Source organism: Colias philodice, chromosome 3 (assembly GCF_061535455.1).
Source record: "Colias philodice isolate Cphi_HAF_F1 chromosome 3, ilColPhil1 Martin Lab GWU primary, whole genome shotgun sequence".
Classification (NCBI taxonomy): Eukaryota; Metazoa; Arthropoda; class Insecta; order Lepidoptera; family Pieridae; genus Colias; species Colias philodice.
In genome coordinates this window covers 13,269,714-13,288,117 of record NC_143088.1, presented here as the reverse complement: position 1 = coordinate 13,288,117, position 18,404 = coordinate 13,269,714, and the positions used below count along the sequence as shown (strand labels likewise).

At 31.4% G+C, this 18,404-nt stretch overlaps 1 protein-coding gene across 4 annotated transcripts in view; it reads left to right on the top strand.

Moving 5' to 3' along the window:
• ich (zinc finger protein ichor) overlaps window positions 1-18,404 on the top strand; it is a 31,504-nt gene that overhangs the window by 974 nt on the left and 12,126 nt on the right. The window lies entirely within an intron of this gene.

Genomic DNA, 18,404 nt, shown 5'->3' with positions numbered 1-18,404 from the left:
GTTTACGCAAAATTTCGGTGTTTTTATGTACATTGACCTATCGTCTAGGTAATGCGGGTGAGTGACCTAGAAGAGCTAAACCAGTTAGGGTATCAATTTGATAAGAGCACCGATGCGCGAATTTCGTACGAATTACAAGTATTTTGAAATTAAGTATCTATGGATATATTGTTGTTTAAAATAACTTTAAAGTTGATTTATTTTTAGCATTCGTACAATATTATAAGTTTTTTTTATTCTTATTAGGTACCTAAATCATATTTGAATACATAAAAAATTAATGACGTTTGCATAAACAATTTTTTTTTGCAAATAATGCGAATATTTTCCATATTTTCCCGCCCATGGAAAATATGCCGCCTTCGGCACTAGGTGTGTCCAAAGAATGAGTTACAGTTTGAGCGTTCATCCAATGCTGCTTGATAACTAATTATTTAGTAGCTGAATTTATTATAGTATTATCTATTACCTGCTGTGCGGATGGCTTCGACACTTTAAGGTTCTTTAACAAAGATACAAACTTAAAAAAATGATAATAGATGCATATTTTGTGAAAAGACAGCAATATCCTCTTCTAGATTATTTTTTGTTTCTTTTGATAACACACCTTGTTACTACCAAGAGCACGTTGTTAATCTGATGAAACGTTTGAATCCGTTTTTAGTTTCTTTACGCAGTGAATACGAATTGTACTAAAGGACCAATGGTTTGTATATTCAATAATGAAACCCCAATACTAAAGATAGTAAATCTTTTAAAAGGATTGTTTAAACACAAACAAATCTTAAGCTATTGATTCATTCTAAATTTATGTTTTGATTAATAGTTTTCTCCTAACTTAGATCGTGTGGGGGTGTCGCTTCTAGCGGTAACAATCTTGACAATTCAAAAGCGATAAATAAAAAATGCGTAAATTGAAAACGAGATTTAGCCATAGAAAAATAAACAAACAAAATACCGTAAACACGAAACATCGAAAGTGATTAATACAAACGGTTTGACCTCAAATATTGAAGTGACACATTCCCTCAAAGCCAAATTATCTCATGAGTCAGATAGTCGCGATGAAGCAAACGGGTAGGTGGAGCAGGGCGGTAAATTGTATGTATTATTGTTAAATGCTAGTATTATTATATACTAGCTACAGCATGCGGTTTTGTCTAGGGAAAAGGCGTGTTTGAACAACATTTCAAGATAAATTCAATAAGAATATTCGGTGTGAGTGTGACACAAAAGTAAAGAATTATAAAAGACAATGGTCTAGATATTAATATTAATTTGCAGAAGCCAAGTTATAGGCCATATTGAAATTCTGGTACCTGGTTGTACAACTCTGAAAATGTAATTCAATTTAACATACATGTGATTTGATAAAGCATGTGATATTTGATTTTCATTTCATTTTCAAAAATATTAAAAATTTACAATTGCAAAAAAAGGACGGTATTCGATGAATTTGTTTTATATTATTATTTCCCGTATGGGGTAGTTACCTCTTTCAAAACTCGGTATAACTAAAATCAATAAGCATCCCTTATGCCCCTAAAATATAATATTAATATTATTCCAAGATTAGATTGAATAGTAAAAATTCCAAGATAAAATAATTTTATATTTAAACAACAATTAAACACATTAATTGAGTTATCTTAATTTATGCTGATGCTCGTAACAACTGACGAATTGTTTCGTATAGACTATTTTAAATTTGTTGTTTGGATTGCTCGTAAAAGAAACACATTCTGTACTTATTAATACACAAAAAAGGAATAAACCCTGACTTTGCTCTCTGATTCGGAACCAAAAGAACAGATTACCCCAAAAGTACCATGTAGGTATACATAGTTAACTTTACTTTTAACTATTAATAGTACATTTAGAGATTTATCTATAATATTATTAATACAATTATTTTTAAGAAAAGCCTATTAATTATAAATAAATACACAGATTTTTTCCTTTATATGTACCTAAGAGTTAAAAAAAGATACGAATATTCCACAGCACGAAACTAATGCCAAACGCAATGCCTATCAGTACATTATTTTTTATTTTAACAAATGTACCAAAAGTCTGAATAAATATAAAATTTTAATATAGAGATTAAGCTTTTATAAACTTACCTTTATAATACAATCTGTACCCTAAGTACATCAAGCAGTCAAGGCAATCCTGCAAACATAACGAAGTTCAAACATCCCGCCAGTAGAGTCGCATCGGAAAATATATTTTTCACTCGTCGCACATTTTCTACGGCTAGTGACACATATTGCAGGCGCGGGAGGGGGGGGTAACTTTCACTCGACGCGTCTCGACTCCACTCGGCAATGACCATGTGAATGTCAAGAGTGGATTGTTTTCACCCGGTTTTGCTCACGTGCGAGTATAGTGTACTAGAATTACAGTACATGATTTACGGTTTAGTTTGTTGGTTAATTTATGTAGATTGTTTGTAATTTGTAGATATTATGTTCAGACAATAAGGTGTAGAATGTAAAAGTCAACATGCACAATTTTATGTTAAAGCTTATTGTTTTAAAAAGTTGGAAAAGTTTCTGTTTTAATCCACTTCATAATACTTTGTTTATGCCCATTATTATTTTAATTTACTAGTCGTTTAATATTTATTAATAGGTTGAATAATGCTTTCATGTTTTCTGTCAGTTTGAATTCATAATTACTGTCATTCATTACTTCATGACAGTACGTGAAATAGAATCCAAACAAATTTTTCGTAACAATTAAATTAATTACACATTACGAATACCGTGTAATCGTTCAGGTATCGATGAAACAAGGAAAAAACCTTTTAACATTCACACGAATTATTACCCAATACATTGGTCATTCCAACATGACGATGTCCAAGGATTGCTGTGCATGTACGTAGTAAATTTATCTTCTAGAACACGAATCAGTGTAAAGTAAACATTGCACAACAAATGCTAATACGCATTGGGATATAAGAAAAGGCCTTCCATACCGGTAGTCGATATGAATCAGGCTCTATCCTCGATAAATATTTATTGTAAAAAGGTGTTACTGAAATAATAACCGGACACATATATATTGATTGTTTTTGGTTGTTCATGAACAAATAGAATATTTATTATAAGCAAAAAGATATTACTGCCATGTTTGCCAACCTCCTTTATTTGTAAAATACAAAAAATCGCTGTAAAAAGTAACTCTACGACTAACTTCAAATCATGTTAAGTGTCATAAAAAAACGATACCAACGAAATAAACAAAGTCAAAACCAAATAAAAAGCATATATTATTTTGCTTGTATATTCATTTTCATTTCCATAATATCTGCTAGAAACACACACACACACACACGTAAACCGCGTCATAAGGACACGTGCGCAGGACGTCGCCCGGTGAAAGCATCAGCTGACCGTCCACTGACCCACTAGCGGCTGTTGAATGCCAAATGTGATGCGGATTCTTTTGCTAGCTGAATGAATGAATTATATTAGCAGGAGGTAAAGGCAAAGATAATATACTAGTAAAGATAATAAATTGTACGTACGTAGGTACGTTGTTGGTACGTAGGTATAATACGGATAAGATACAAATATAATACGTAAAATTAATAATATGCATTGACAGAGTTTAAATAAGAAGTTCTATAGCTCAGTTTTATAAAAAATACTGTCGATAATAAATGTAGAAATAGAATATACGTACAAAATTTACGTATATAACTAACATTGCATTTTCAAACCAACGTTAATATTTTTATTTTTTATAATGTAAACTTTAGTAATAGGTACAAATGTCAATTTCTTTAAATACATAATAATAAAAAATGTATTGATGTTAGCTACATGTTTAAATTTCTTAATAAATGGACTCACAAAATGTAAATTTAAAATCAAGAGCAATCATCAAACATAACAATTCCAGCTTATTTGCTTGCCTTTATTCGTTGCATTTAATAATCCCAAGAAATTCATTCAAGAGACATCAAAGTCAGTTTGTCTCGCCCACTGGCCTAGTGGTAATAGCGAAAGAATATAAACTCAACTCTATACAATATGAAATAAGACTTATTTTGGTATGAAGCGGTCGAGTCACGCACGTCGGAGAAAGCTAAACAAGATACTCCGACTAGTATTCGTTCTTGTGACCTAAAATGTATAAGAAAAGACAGGTTTTAAAGTCAGGAGTAAAAATCTGCTATGTACTTATGCCATTATAGGTTTAATGTCAATTTGTTCGATTTGCGTCTGTTTTTGCGATGAAATTTTATGCTGTTTTCATCTGTTTCGTTTGCGTCATTAAGTGCGTTTTGGTTGACAAAAAATGATGTATTTTGTTACGAAAAGTTGTTTAGTTTATACAAGCTTTTATATTTATCATCTCTTTCACTTCTACATAATAAATTCAGTGGGATCCGCTTCAATCTGGGTGGCTCCTTGAGAAAGAAATGCAAGTTTGCGAATTTATTTTATGCTTGACAATAGCTTGAGAACTGACTACGAACTAACTGACGAACTGGAGTCTTTACTATGGTCTTATTTAAAGGACATAATTTGCTATTTAAATATTAAATTCCACATAATTACTTTACCCACCAATTTAGTTTCAGCCAAACTGTATCAATATTACAATTGAAGACCACAATCCAGACTATAATTATCAAAAAAGTACCAAATAACACATGTCACTCAAACAATAAGGTTTGCGCACATGTTACCGAAACATCGTGAGGCTTTCCCATAGCTTTCTCTGCGACAGATGTCCTACAACCCTTCAATCAGACGATATTTGAATTTAAGAAAAAAGCCACGTGTACTCTGTGGGAACGTACCTGGGTTATTGATTTTTGATCTCTTGCCAGATTTGGTTACGTGAATCTTGGCTGTGGTATGTGAAAGAGACATTTCTTTAGTAGTGTCTTGGTCAGTAATTTAGCAAAATGATGATGATCAGGGTTCCTGGATTCTGAGTCACTTATAAAGTCATACGTAAAATTATTACTATGCATAAAATAAGTGTGAAATGTCACTGATTAAATTTCTTTTCTTAGATAAAAAGTTCGTAGACGGTTGTGTGTATTTTGCACAGGAATGGAATCTTAGCATTTTGTGGATACGATAAATTTCTAATTCCTTAAAATTTTTAACAAATCACATCCTCCTTATTTTTTCAAAATTAGCAAATTCATGTAAACAGCTTTGTTCTGTGCAAATAGTGAAACTGCAAGGAATAATTAGTATCCTTTATATATTATGATATTTATCATAAAAATTAATAGAGCTGTCACGGTTCAGACGTTATAATCTATTAATATAAACAAAACATTAAAAATGGGTTATTCTTCATTTACAAAGTAACCATGTGTATGAATAATGCGTGGAATAATAAATTACTTTACATAATTATTCAAGATAAGTCAAAACATTTGATATGCCTTCATCTTTATCGATTAAACGCACCTGATGCTTCGACGATGGATACAAAAGGCTGAAGTACTTTCTTATTATAAACGCAACAATGGGCGGGTTTGGAAACATTTTTTCTACATTATGCATTATTATGTTGTCGTAATGTTATTTTTTATAGTGTGTATTTTTAAAAAAAAATTGCATTTGCATATACATATGTATACCATTTCCTTAATCCAACTTATCGCGTCTTTTTATAAAGAATATAAACCACTATCACTTTTTGCAAATCAATTATTATAGAAGTTTTATCATACATAAATACATATAAATAGGAGTTCAATATTCATTATAAATAAAAAAAAAACTTTATTATTACGTACGATTTTATAATGAAATATCGTTAAAGCATTAATCCACAAGTAATTGCACTTGATTATAGATCTTATAAAAGCTCAATTTCTCACAAGTATAATCAAATAGCTTCCCACCCAAACACCCCTGTGTAGATGCTTTTTTTCTGCATTTTTTCTATACTTTAATAAAAACTATCCAAACAACCCATTAACCTAGAGACGGAACACCTGAGAGCGGGTTCACTTCCCGTGTATTAAGCTGATATCCGGTTCATATCAGGTTATATCCGATAAATGCTTAAAGAGGGATGATTACATATGTATTAGATTCGTAGGACGTAATTGCATAGTTTATTGCGTAGTTTATCCCTTAAGTATTCAGATGACGCTATGAGTTTGTTGAATATGTTTAAATAAGATAAAAAATATTTTATAGAAAAGCTCTTATATTATTTTCTTACGAAGTAGTTTCTAAGTACTCTCTACAGTACCTGCTTTACACTCTACATAATATAACATTAATATTATGTAGGTACGTTTATAGTTAACTTATAAACCATATAGAAACTTTGCTTTAATAAAATATGTAGTCTAACGTTTATTGTTCTACGTGTATTCAAAAGAATTCAACGCGCCCGCTGAACGCGCCTGCTTTCCGTGAACTTACGATTTATAGAAATATAAAAATAAGTATAAACTAATATAGTAAAAAGCTAGAATACCTAATAGGATTTGATAATAAGATATGGCAGTTAAATGTCTATATCATTCATATCAATTCAGAAATATTTAAAACAAAACTTGCAGGATAATGATTAAGCAAACATAAAACTTTTGAAGGAAACTAAATCGAAAACACAACTAAATTTAAACAATTACTTTTCAATTACATCTCAATACAATCAAATGATTCATACAGCCTACAAATAAGATCTAAGTTGGTCCCAACCGAGACAAGCAAGGACAATGTATCAGTTAGAGCGAGAGAGCGCGTGCGAGCGAGACGGCGCACGGGCAATGTCCTGGTTTGTCAATAAACTTGACCCACATAAGCCTACGTTTCATTGAGACCGCGTCTTGGAGGAATTTAGATAAGGGTTGGTTCACATGCGTGATTAGATAACGGACGGTTTACATGGACGGAAATGGTTAGATTTGAGATTCGCAAATGTTGTGTGGATGAGAAATCAGCATACCTACATATAATTTTCAATTTCTTTAATATTAAATTACAATTAATAATTTTAACAACAATAAAAGAAAAGCATTTCAATAATTCTCTCTTAATTCATTTTAAATTCGAATGATTTTTTGGGAATTACACAAATAACTTTGACAACAGAAGTAAAATACTAAATAATAGTCAACATCATTTTTTACATATTTCAATATATTACAACAAACAAATACAACAACATTATAATTCAATTGAAAATTATAATCGCACCCTAAGCAGCTCCTTGTTCAATATAACGGTGCATTAGGCTGTAGCCCTGACTTCCCTTGCTCTAACTTAGTCTTAACCTTATGTTTAGTAACTTGTTTTACTTAATACATATCGATTTACATGGCACGCTGTTGCGGCAGTAAGGCTTTGATACTGCAGGTCGTTTACTTCAATGCTAAAATATGTTTCTGTTAATACGATTCTTCGTATATTTCGTGTTGAATATAGTTCTTCAGTTATTAACATGATTAAATACATACTGAAATAATAATAATAAACACATTGAAATGCCCACAATTTTTAACACAAACAATAATTTACTTTTGAGTAGATACTTAGATCATAACACATTCTTTCATACGATTACTCTACTACTGTACTTCGGTGTATAGCTGGTTTTTACTATAAATTGAAATAACGCTTTTGTTGTGTTAACTAAAGTGAATACTAACTAAACATTTGATACACAAAGGAATTGTTAATTTGTTAAAATATATGGATATTCAATAGACAATTGCATGAAAAACTATTTCACTGTATCCTCCTGCCTCGTTTATATCTCTAAATCTTACAAAGCCATCTATACCATGTATTTATGCCCATGTATTTATCTATAGCTAGACTTAACTCTAAACAGTACGTCTATCCAACTAAAGTCCAGTACATGCAGGTGATAAATAATAAATATCGACTGTACAAGGCTCGCCACGTGCGCCAGCGGCCTTGTTGCTACGTCACAGCCTAACTGTATCGCTGACGTAGCGAATGAGTCGCTCGATATAGCCACCTATAGCTTTATAGTTAGCTTTATGTATAGCGCTAACTGAAGCCCGCGACTTTTTGTATGTAATGATTATCATTGCATGATTTAATATTATAGTATACTAGTTTAAAAGACGATTGAATATAGAAGAAGTTCCTCTTTAGTGTATCTATGCTTAAAAATGTTTATATTTCGGTTGAATAGTAGTTGATCGAGCTACAGCTTGCAAAATATTTTCAAATCAGATTAGAAGTAACAAAGATTATTCGGGATTTTTTACTGGTTTTCAGTGGTTAATCCATGTTATGATGATTCAAAAGTAATTATAGAAGAAGCCAATTAAATTATTAAATGTTTGAGTTTGAATTTATTTAAATTTGAGGTTATTCTGTAGTCTACTTTACAGACTCTTAAAATTTTAATTATGATTTGTAGAACTGTATTTCAAGTATCGAGAGTACTTATTACAAGTCTATGTTGTAGAGCCGTTTTATATAACAACTAGCTGCTCCGCGCGGTTTCACCCCCGTGGCTCCACTCCTGTTACCCGTAGCGTGATGAAATATAGCCTATAGCCTTCCTCGATAAATGGGCTATCTAACACCGAAAGAATTTTTCAAATCGGACCAGTAGTTCCCGAGATTAGTGCGTTCAAACAAACAAACAAACAAACTCTTCAGCTTTATAATATAAGTATAGATGTTATAATTATTTTAATGAAATAAGACACAGAAATATAAATTAATTCCAAAGGAAATGTATATTATTAAAAAATTGTTTATATATCCTTTAGCAACTCTGAACTTCCAAACTAGGTGTTTCCTGTGTAATGGAAGCCAGTTCCTTTCCATAACGATAGAATAAACCAACTAATATTTTTTCTAATTTCGACATTATAAAGGACGTAATAATAAATTCAGAAAAAATATACATTCAAAATCAAGTTACTTGTCTTTTTACACTATATAAATAAATAAATAATTTAGTACAAAAATTCGTTATCAATATGATGCCGTATTGATCCTAGAACTTATGTTTCTCCAACCACCACCTTATGGTGAAGATGACATTAGCTAATTACAAATGCGATCATCTCAAATCTATTATAGATTACCATAAGCCAAATATCACTGCACACACAATAGTCGAAAGAGTGTTGATGAAAAGTTACAGCAGTGACAGTCTACTTGTAAGTTTGACATTTGACATCCACCAACTTCTCTCTACATTATGAAGAACAACATGAAGCTTGAGTCTTAGTACTCAACACAAAATAAGCTACTAACAAACAGGTGAACCAGCTAACTATAAAGTCCAGCTATGTGTTTGTTTACCGCGCTCACCGGACCGTATGGCGGTTACACGTCATAGTGTAGTCGTACCGTTGTATCCATCCACTGCTTCGTAATTTATACGATAATTACATATAAAGCGTTCAAATGAGAATTTTGTACGGTACCCGTTTGAGTCTGTTTTGAGATCTTGTATAACGAATAACGTGGATAAGCCGTTATTAATTGCAGGCTGTTAATTCATAAAAAGTTACGATTTTTATGCACTTGCAAGGTTTAGACGATCTTTGAATATGTTTAAATTAAAACTTCATATCAACTTCATATTATAATTAATTGGATCTCTTACTAAATGAATGTACAAAATCTGATTTATTTGATAAGAGGATATTTATGAGTAAATACTATGAATATTGGCAGGAAGACACATACGTTAGTATTTGTCTAATTTCTAACTTACATTTTTGTGAAGTAGCTATTCTCGGCAGTCAGTCTTTGATTCGTAAAACAACTCTAGGTTGAACTAAAAATAAATATCTATTTATATCCTGTAAAATTCTATTGCCTCCTAAGTCACATCTGCATCACATCAGTGTGTGGGCGGCGTGTCCTTTGTTCGTTTACCTTTCTCCGCCACAAATGTATACTAGCCATAGATCGCGGCTTCTCCAAACAGATACATAATTTGTTTTACTAGAATCCTTTATTATTTAAAGAAGTGTGATGAAGAAGAGTGATGTGAATCTACAGTAGAACTGTTCCAGTCTTTGTTTTTTTTTCTGAATCCCGCAAAATTCTGACCAAGTTTATAATGAAAATAATGCTACAGTTTAATTCATATTGATAGCAACTATATACAGATAATTGAATATATTATAAATGTACAATTTACTTATTATTGAAAGTCTTTGGCAAACTCTGAAGCTCTGAATTTAACGAATTTAAAGTTCAGGTGTCTCTACAGATTTATAAATTTTTGGGGCCAACTTGTTCCCAAAGGTTCTTTTTCAGGCGCCCTAGTTATGTTTTGCTAATATTTCTTGTAAAAGATTCTACTGAACCTCCATATAATTCAGTACCCGGATATAGGTGAACAGTTTTGAAGCTCTAGCCATGATACTTATTTTTTGGCCATTAATCTACAAATCCAGTGTTCTAAGCCATCTCACCTACTCAGCGTGCAAACAATTAACTTCATGTGAATCGCTAAGAGACGTTTCACTTTTACCTCCCCCCCCCCCTCCCCGCCTCTCCTCCCCTCTACCCCCCCGCCGACCCCGAAACCTCCTTTCAAAGTCAAGAGCACGTTAGCAATGCTTTTACATTGACCTACAATGACTTTCAAAGAGTTATTCAAGAAGTTTGTATGTCATATTTATATGTTTTTTGTATTTAATTATTATTATTATAGTGGTTTTTGTGTTAATGTTTGTTCTACTAGCAATTTATGAGAATAGACTTGTTTTTTTTATTTAGAAATTCAAGTACGAAAACACGTTTAAATTTTAAGTGTACGAATATTTAAAATGTTTTCTAGCGCAAAATGCAAAATCATTTTTTTCACCGCCATTATTATGCTCAACATGAGGTATAAACCATTTTCAAGTGATGATAAGTAATTTCAATTATTATTTGAACTGTCATTCACACGACCTACAGCATATTCTTACAAAGAAAAGAATAAAACACATATTTTCAGTTGATTCACAATACCGTTAACAGTAAACAAATCAACATCCAAAACTTTCACTTTAAAATACATCAAAAATCTGTTATAATGGCTTTACGAATGACTTTCATTAAAATTGCATCACACGTGTGACTGAATCACGGACAGGATGACCTAAATATTAAGCGGATTCCATGAGATACCAGATAAGTGCCCAAAAAAGTTCCGGGAAACCCTCCATCGATGAAAGTTATTGCGTAACTAATAAAATCTCATTTTCCTTATAATGTGACTCATTTTGCATTATTCGTAGAATTTTATAAGACTTTTATGAGAAAGTGAAAGATGGCTGAATTTTAGAATTGTACTGATTATTAAAAAATAAGTATTTTACAAAGTTGACTATGAATACTTAAAGCAGAAAATGATCACGGATCTCTATGGTATTACAATATAATACAACATGTTCAGTTCGTAGCGTTTTTCTGTTGTTCGTAGCGGTTTTAAAACTTCGTAGGAAAAGCTGCAAATGTTTTTGAACAACTTCGATCTGTATTGTGAATGAACTGAACTGCTGTAAATGTACATAGTACGTAAATGTACATATAGTATATACGTATTTGATATTTATGTACATTTTACGAGTAGGTATGACGTATAGTACGTAGTACTATTATATATTCCGTGGTATAGGTAGTGAGGTAGTGAAGTAGTAAGATTCAAAAATGAAATAACTCATTACTATTTATTATAGCCCTTTACAAAAAATAAAACCGAATTTAAACAAAACAGTAAGCATGTTTTAATATTTCTTCCATACCACTGAAGTTTTAAACGGGCAATATTTAACTTCATATCGTAAAACCAATAACCAAAATTGCATCAATTCATCATCCACGACATTAAATACTTTAAAATAATAAACAAAACAGCCTCAAGCAGCTAAGAACAATTTCTTCACCCGGTCAGCTTCCAAAAATTCGATTGAGGTCATCTGAGGTCCCGTTACGAAACCTGTTTCTCACAGGACACTGGCCCTGGCCCTTGTAAAATGTATTCTATGATCAATTTATTTTGTACGATATCATGATACGATTACTTGGTTTGACGTGAAAGATTATTTCTTTTGTAGGAATATGAGTACAACAATTGATTTACTCCGGTATTGTGTAACTGTAGTAAATTAATAATTTTTAAAGTAAAAATGTTAAAGTATTGATTCTTAATCCATAATGATAGCATCTTTTAAGAGACCTTATTCATAACTTTTTATCGTCAAAACCTGAAAAGTATTCCTTTCAATTATAATCTATAGTTTAGAATACATAGTTTTAGAATACAAAATCTTAACAATGAACGTCAAGATTTATCGTAGCAAGAAAGAAAATTATTAATCCACTCAAGTTATCTGGAAGTGGCTCTACGAAAATTCTAATTCACTTTTTTATAAATAAATAGTTTCAAATCTGTAATTATTATATTATCACGTATTATATTTGCAAATTTCTCATTTTATTTGACAAAAACGTTGAAGCCTTACCCGAAACGGCCGCGTGGATTAAAAAAGTAGGTTGTTTTTTAAGTTACGCAGCGTACGTGCGTACAGGTGACAAGTTTGGGAACATAAACCTACATTAGTCGACATTTTAGTTCACGAACGGTGCTCTTTCTTGGCCATTTGTGGCCACGCGTTTTGATATTTTATTAAAATGTTTTGATGTTTGGACGGTTATGATCGGTTGGCTGGAGATAAGGCTTCATATCGCTGTTTTGAAGGCAAAAGAAGTGTCAACTGTCAAATTGTCATAAATATTAACATATGCATTAAAACATTTGCATTTGAATGCATATTTTTCGTTTTTATCTATCATAATAAAATATTTCATATTATTCTCCTGTACAATGTAGTAGACAGTACCCACACTATGTATGTATATATCTTTACACTTAACCGGATATCGGTTAATTTAATAAGGAGCTAACATAAATTTATACACAAAACGACACTGAAATCGACTCCTCCGACGACATTATAAAAAAAATATACATAATTCCAATATTTATGTTATTTTTTCACGAAAAATAAATATAATATCACCAGCTATGTATTTATGAAACTAATTTGCTTATAACTTTCGCTCCCACTTAATCACTCTACATTAACCAAATATCATCTGCCCAACTTGCAGAATTAAAAACTAATTAATTCTAATCAGAATCGTGGGAACAATGCTTAAAGACAATTAAACGATCGTAAAACGAATCTAACTGTACTGTGGCGAAATAGCCGCGACGTGCAGACGTGCAGGTTAGCTGCTGATTCACAATTCAGTTATTTTAGGACATTTTTTATATGTTTATTGAAGATTTTCGTAAATTACTTTTATGGAGATGATGTGTATGTGCCTCATTGTGCATATCTTTCGGTGTGTTCATTTTTTTTCATATTCGTCATATCCAAAAAATCCTTGGTCAAACTTATTAGATGTGCTTAATGATGCCCCATTAATATGCACACATATACACATACCATCTATTGACACCAATAGGAAACATACACACATATCTACACAATATGACAAACACCTTAACGCAGCTGGCTCAATAAGATAAAAAGGCATAGATACATAATATAGCATTTCATCAATTTCAATGTAACTCCCATGTAAAAGGAGAGAGGCTTTTATCTAAATTTATAAGACATAGCATAGTGTTTATATTTTATCGTTTGCGATCGTATTCGTAAAATCAGCTTGTAACCCCGACAGGTGCAGGCCCAAATGTCACTATGTGTTTACGCTGCCTATTCACTACGCTTCACTAAATTATGCGTTCGAAATATTCCGAGGGCAAATTTTAATAATATTTTCTTTTTTGCAATTTTGCTGGTGCTAAAAATCTTAACCAGACATCCAAAAATATGTTTAAAACTACGCTACTGATTTTGATGCGTTTTTTGATGATGACATGATTTGTTAAGTTTTAGTCAACGTGTGTGAAGCCGCGGGTGGAAAGCTAGTTGAATGTGTAATTACTTCTTAATTTTTTTTTACTGTATTTCGAGACACATGTTATTTCAATAACATTGGCATGGGTCAGCACACCCTATTGTAAGGTCGACGATATCTGTTATTGTAGATATTTACTATTTACGTATGATCTTCCCTTAAATCTCCATCTTCTATAGTTAGTTTTCTGTTTGTTTGCATATTTATTTTCAAACATACAGCTAAAAATATTTTGAAATAACTTCCTTTTAAATATAAAATCGATTTTAAAAATTATTTTCTTTTTGCATTTATTCACATATCTATTTCTAAACAAGATGCTTATTGACCTAGAAGATGAATATATTTGTAAAAAAAACTTTTATAACACTTTGGTTGTTAAAAATAGTGATCAGAAACATTTAGAGGTTTATTGGTATAAATATTTCTCTTTTCTAAAATAAAAATGTTTATAATTTTGCGCTTTCATTCTATATTTAGGGATTTTCTTAATATAATATATATAAACTAGCTGTTGCCCGCAGCTTCGCTTGCGTGGAAAAGATAAATTTTCATGGTATAAGTTTTCATCTTTAATCTTTCTTAGGGGACGCCTACGTTATGGCATCTACCTGCATGCCAAATTTCAGCCCGATACGTCCAGTGGTTTGGACTGTGCGTTGATAGATCACTATATCAGTCATCTTTGAGTTTTATATAATACTAGATTTCCGCCCGCGGCTTCGCCCGCGTTTGCAAAGGAAAACCCGCATAGTTCCCGTTCCCGTGGGATTTCCGGGATAAAAACTATCCTATGTGTTAATCCAAGTTACCCTCTATATGTGTGCTAAATTTCATGGTAATCGGTTCAGTAGTTTTTACGTGAAAGAGTAACAAACATCCATACATCCATACATCCATACATCCATACATCCATACATCCTTACAAATTTTCGCCTTTATAATATATATTAGATATTAGATATTAGATATTAGATAGTTTAAATAATATTAGCAGATCAAAAGAATAAGCCTTGATCATAATCACTGTAATATAACTGAAGGATTGGTGAACGAAACGTGACAAATATTAAGTGCTTCTTTGTTTTTTTTCTCCCTTACAATGATATAATATTTGTGAATACATTCATAACAGAGTATTACCGTCCCATGCCAATATTCTTAATAAATAAAATAGTAAATTTCCTCACCCGGGATTAACTTAACCGTAAAAGCTCACCACTAAACCAACAACTAAACTCAGAACATCCGAACAATATCGCCAACATATAAATTGTAAACAAGGCAATAAATAAGACAAAGACAATTACGGTACAGAATCATTTACACATCCATTACTACATATCGGCCAGATATTTAGTGGGCTTTTAGTTCTCTCAGCTCTGAGTGACCTAGAAACTTATCTAACAAATAAATCTGCGTTCGACGCTGTGAGCAGGTTAGGTAATATTATTCTAATTTTTAAAGGGATAGGGATTTTGATAAACTATCGAGAAAAGAGCCTTGTTTTGTTTTGTTCTGATTTAAGTAATGATATTGTTTCAGGTAGAACCTTTTTATATCCGCTAGACTATAAGGCTTCATCTACTTACGTTTGTAATGTAAATAATAAGAGAGGTCTAATATGAAAGAGGTCCTTAATGAGATGCAATGTGCATATAAAGCTGGATGAATGTTCTTCTTAATCAAATCAACAAATTTGCCTTTTTTATAAAGTAAGCAACAATCTCTATATCTTTTACTCATAATAACGTCTACAACGAAATATGTGAATTTTAGATACTATTAAAATTCACCAAGCAAAGCAGAGTGCACAGCAACTGTCGGCGTCTCTATCGCAACAAAACTACTGTTCACTTGGCTGATAAATCTGAAGCCTTAACCGTGAACTTAATCTCAGCGCTGCGATTAATTGCCGCCGCCGATAGTGTAGTGACGACGTATCGGTGGCTAGATAGATATAGGGTTGTCACTTTCATATTTAAAGTATATTTTTATATTTTGTTTAAAAAACTCAAGGTAGAGCCGATCTTTTGATGCGTTTGTCCGTTTATTTATCAATTGTGTTGATGAATCATTATAAACATGGGATCCTAAGATCCATAAATTACAATAACAAAAATAATTTAATACAACAGTAACTTAAATTAAAAATATATTTTTGTAACAAACTCTATCCATTAATCCAATCCATAACCTCTTGTTAAAAAGCGCTCAACATTTCCCATTGTTTACAGTGACGTGAGTCTACGTGACATTTTCATTATCTCCATTTAAACTGACATTTGGCAACCCTGTTTTTATCTGAAAGTGATCTCTTCAGCGAGACCGCCTCGAGATACAGTCGACACCGTTTTATTAACATTGAATAGAAATCGGAACATGATTAATAATTGTATTGTTTTTGCAAACGATTTTTTATCGGACTAAATGTGAGTTGTCTGATCTCGTTTGGGTGTTAGTTTTGATGTGTTTTCCTTCTAGCTGTATTAAATAGATACGTCATTGACATGTCTTAACATGTCTATGAGATGTTCTACAATATACATTATATTATTGCTCCTTTATACAAAGACCCAGATCAGATTTTAGTGATACTTCGATCTCAGTATAAGAAGATCTTAAGCATGAATTGCTAATTGCTATCCAAAGACTGACCTGTTAAACTATTTATATTTTACAATATAAGAATGACGATGTATATATTTTTCATATGTCCATATTAACACGATTATTTATCACGCACCTTCTTATACAAGATTACTTACAGCATCATTAATACAATTTGGTCAAAGTGCGAACTTTCATTTTTCTTCAAAATCTATTTGGAAAAGTGACCGTATTAGCACTTATTCGCTAAATGTAAAAGTGTTGATTCTATAACATTTTGAACCCTATCCCGTCGTGATAGGGCCTCGAAGATTTTCTATTTGCTGAGTAAAAGTTGTTCTAAAACACATTGTAATTTGTCATGATGACTATATGTTAGCTCGACACTGCTCTTACGTGTTTACCTTTAAATGTAAGTCGCATATTGATAAAGTTTAAGGGAGTTTATCGTTCAATCGGTTTTCTTGGCATTGTGTTAAATGCCTGGTAACGCCTCAACAGTGTGTACAGTGACTAGATGTTAACGTTTATATATTACGAGAGTGTACCATGTACCTATTGTATTTTTAATTTTTCATAACTAATATCGTTGCAACATTTTGCCAGCTTTGTCAATTTGATTTATTTCATTTACAGAGCCTCTAGCAATACTGCTACCGTTGAATTGATTTGTAGTTTAATTATTATGATTTTTAACCCTAAAAACTCTTACAAATTAATGGAAATATTTATTATTATCTCATTATTAGACAGTTAGACACTATCAAATTTGTTCATTCAACAGGTTTGCTCACAACACACGCACTAAACTGAAACATGTAGAAAATGTTCATTGGAAATGTCACAAGATGTCTCTTGTACTAACTAAAGGTCGGTGATGCTTTCTCAATAGCACAAAACAATATTTGTAATTGTTTGTTGAAATTATTCGACATACACGCCCTAAATTGCGTGAATTATTTCGATGTACGTAGAACCTGCATTTAATTTCTGATAGATATACAATTAATTGCTTTTTGTTCTTAAAATTAATTATAGAAGAAGGAAGAATACCTTCGTATAAATTGTTAAATAGGAATAATAATTTATTATTTCTTAAACTGGAAAACACTTGCGATAAGTACAATAATGAATAAACACACCTGCAATTTTACCCCACTATTACAAATTAAGTCAACCTAATTGTGAGGGAAAGGGCCAGTGAACCTTTTTGTGTTCAGTAATGCCACTAAGCCTTATTTGTGTTAATTAAGTAATAAACATTCTTTGTATTTTTAACAAAATAAAAATATCTAATAATGAAACATATAATATATTATGTACGTACATTTTAATTATTTTTATTAATTTTCGTGCACAGAGGACGCTGAACTTTACATTATTTCATTTCTTTAAATATTATTAATCATATTACAAAATATTGAACTATTCATGTTTTATTTATAAAATGGAATCACACAACATAATAATTAATTTTAATATTAATAAAGCGCATTATTTGCAGTTAGAAATCTATTGATAATTACACAATATAAATTTAATCATATTTTATTAGTTACAAATTGCAATAGTTTAATGATATTTTCAACATTGAAATCTAACAACTAATCCAAGAATTGGATTCATTCAAATAATGTAATTTATTAATTTCATAGTAATAATAATATCATAGGACAATTAACAGGTATGCATAATAATACATAATCACACTTATGACAGTTACATTTATAAATATTCCATTTTTTATATTATATCCTTACATATCTCCTATTCTAAATAAAACAGAGTCGTGTGTGGCAAACAAACTAAAAGTATAACCACCAAACATCATTCAAGAGATGAAATAACATCCCAAACTACTCG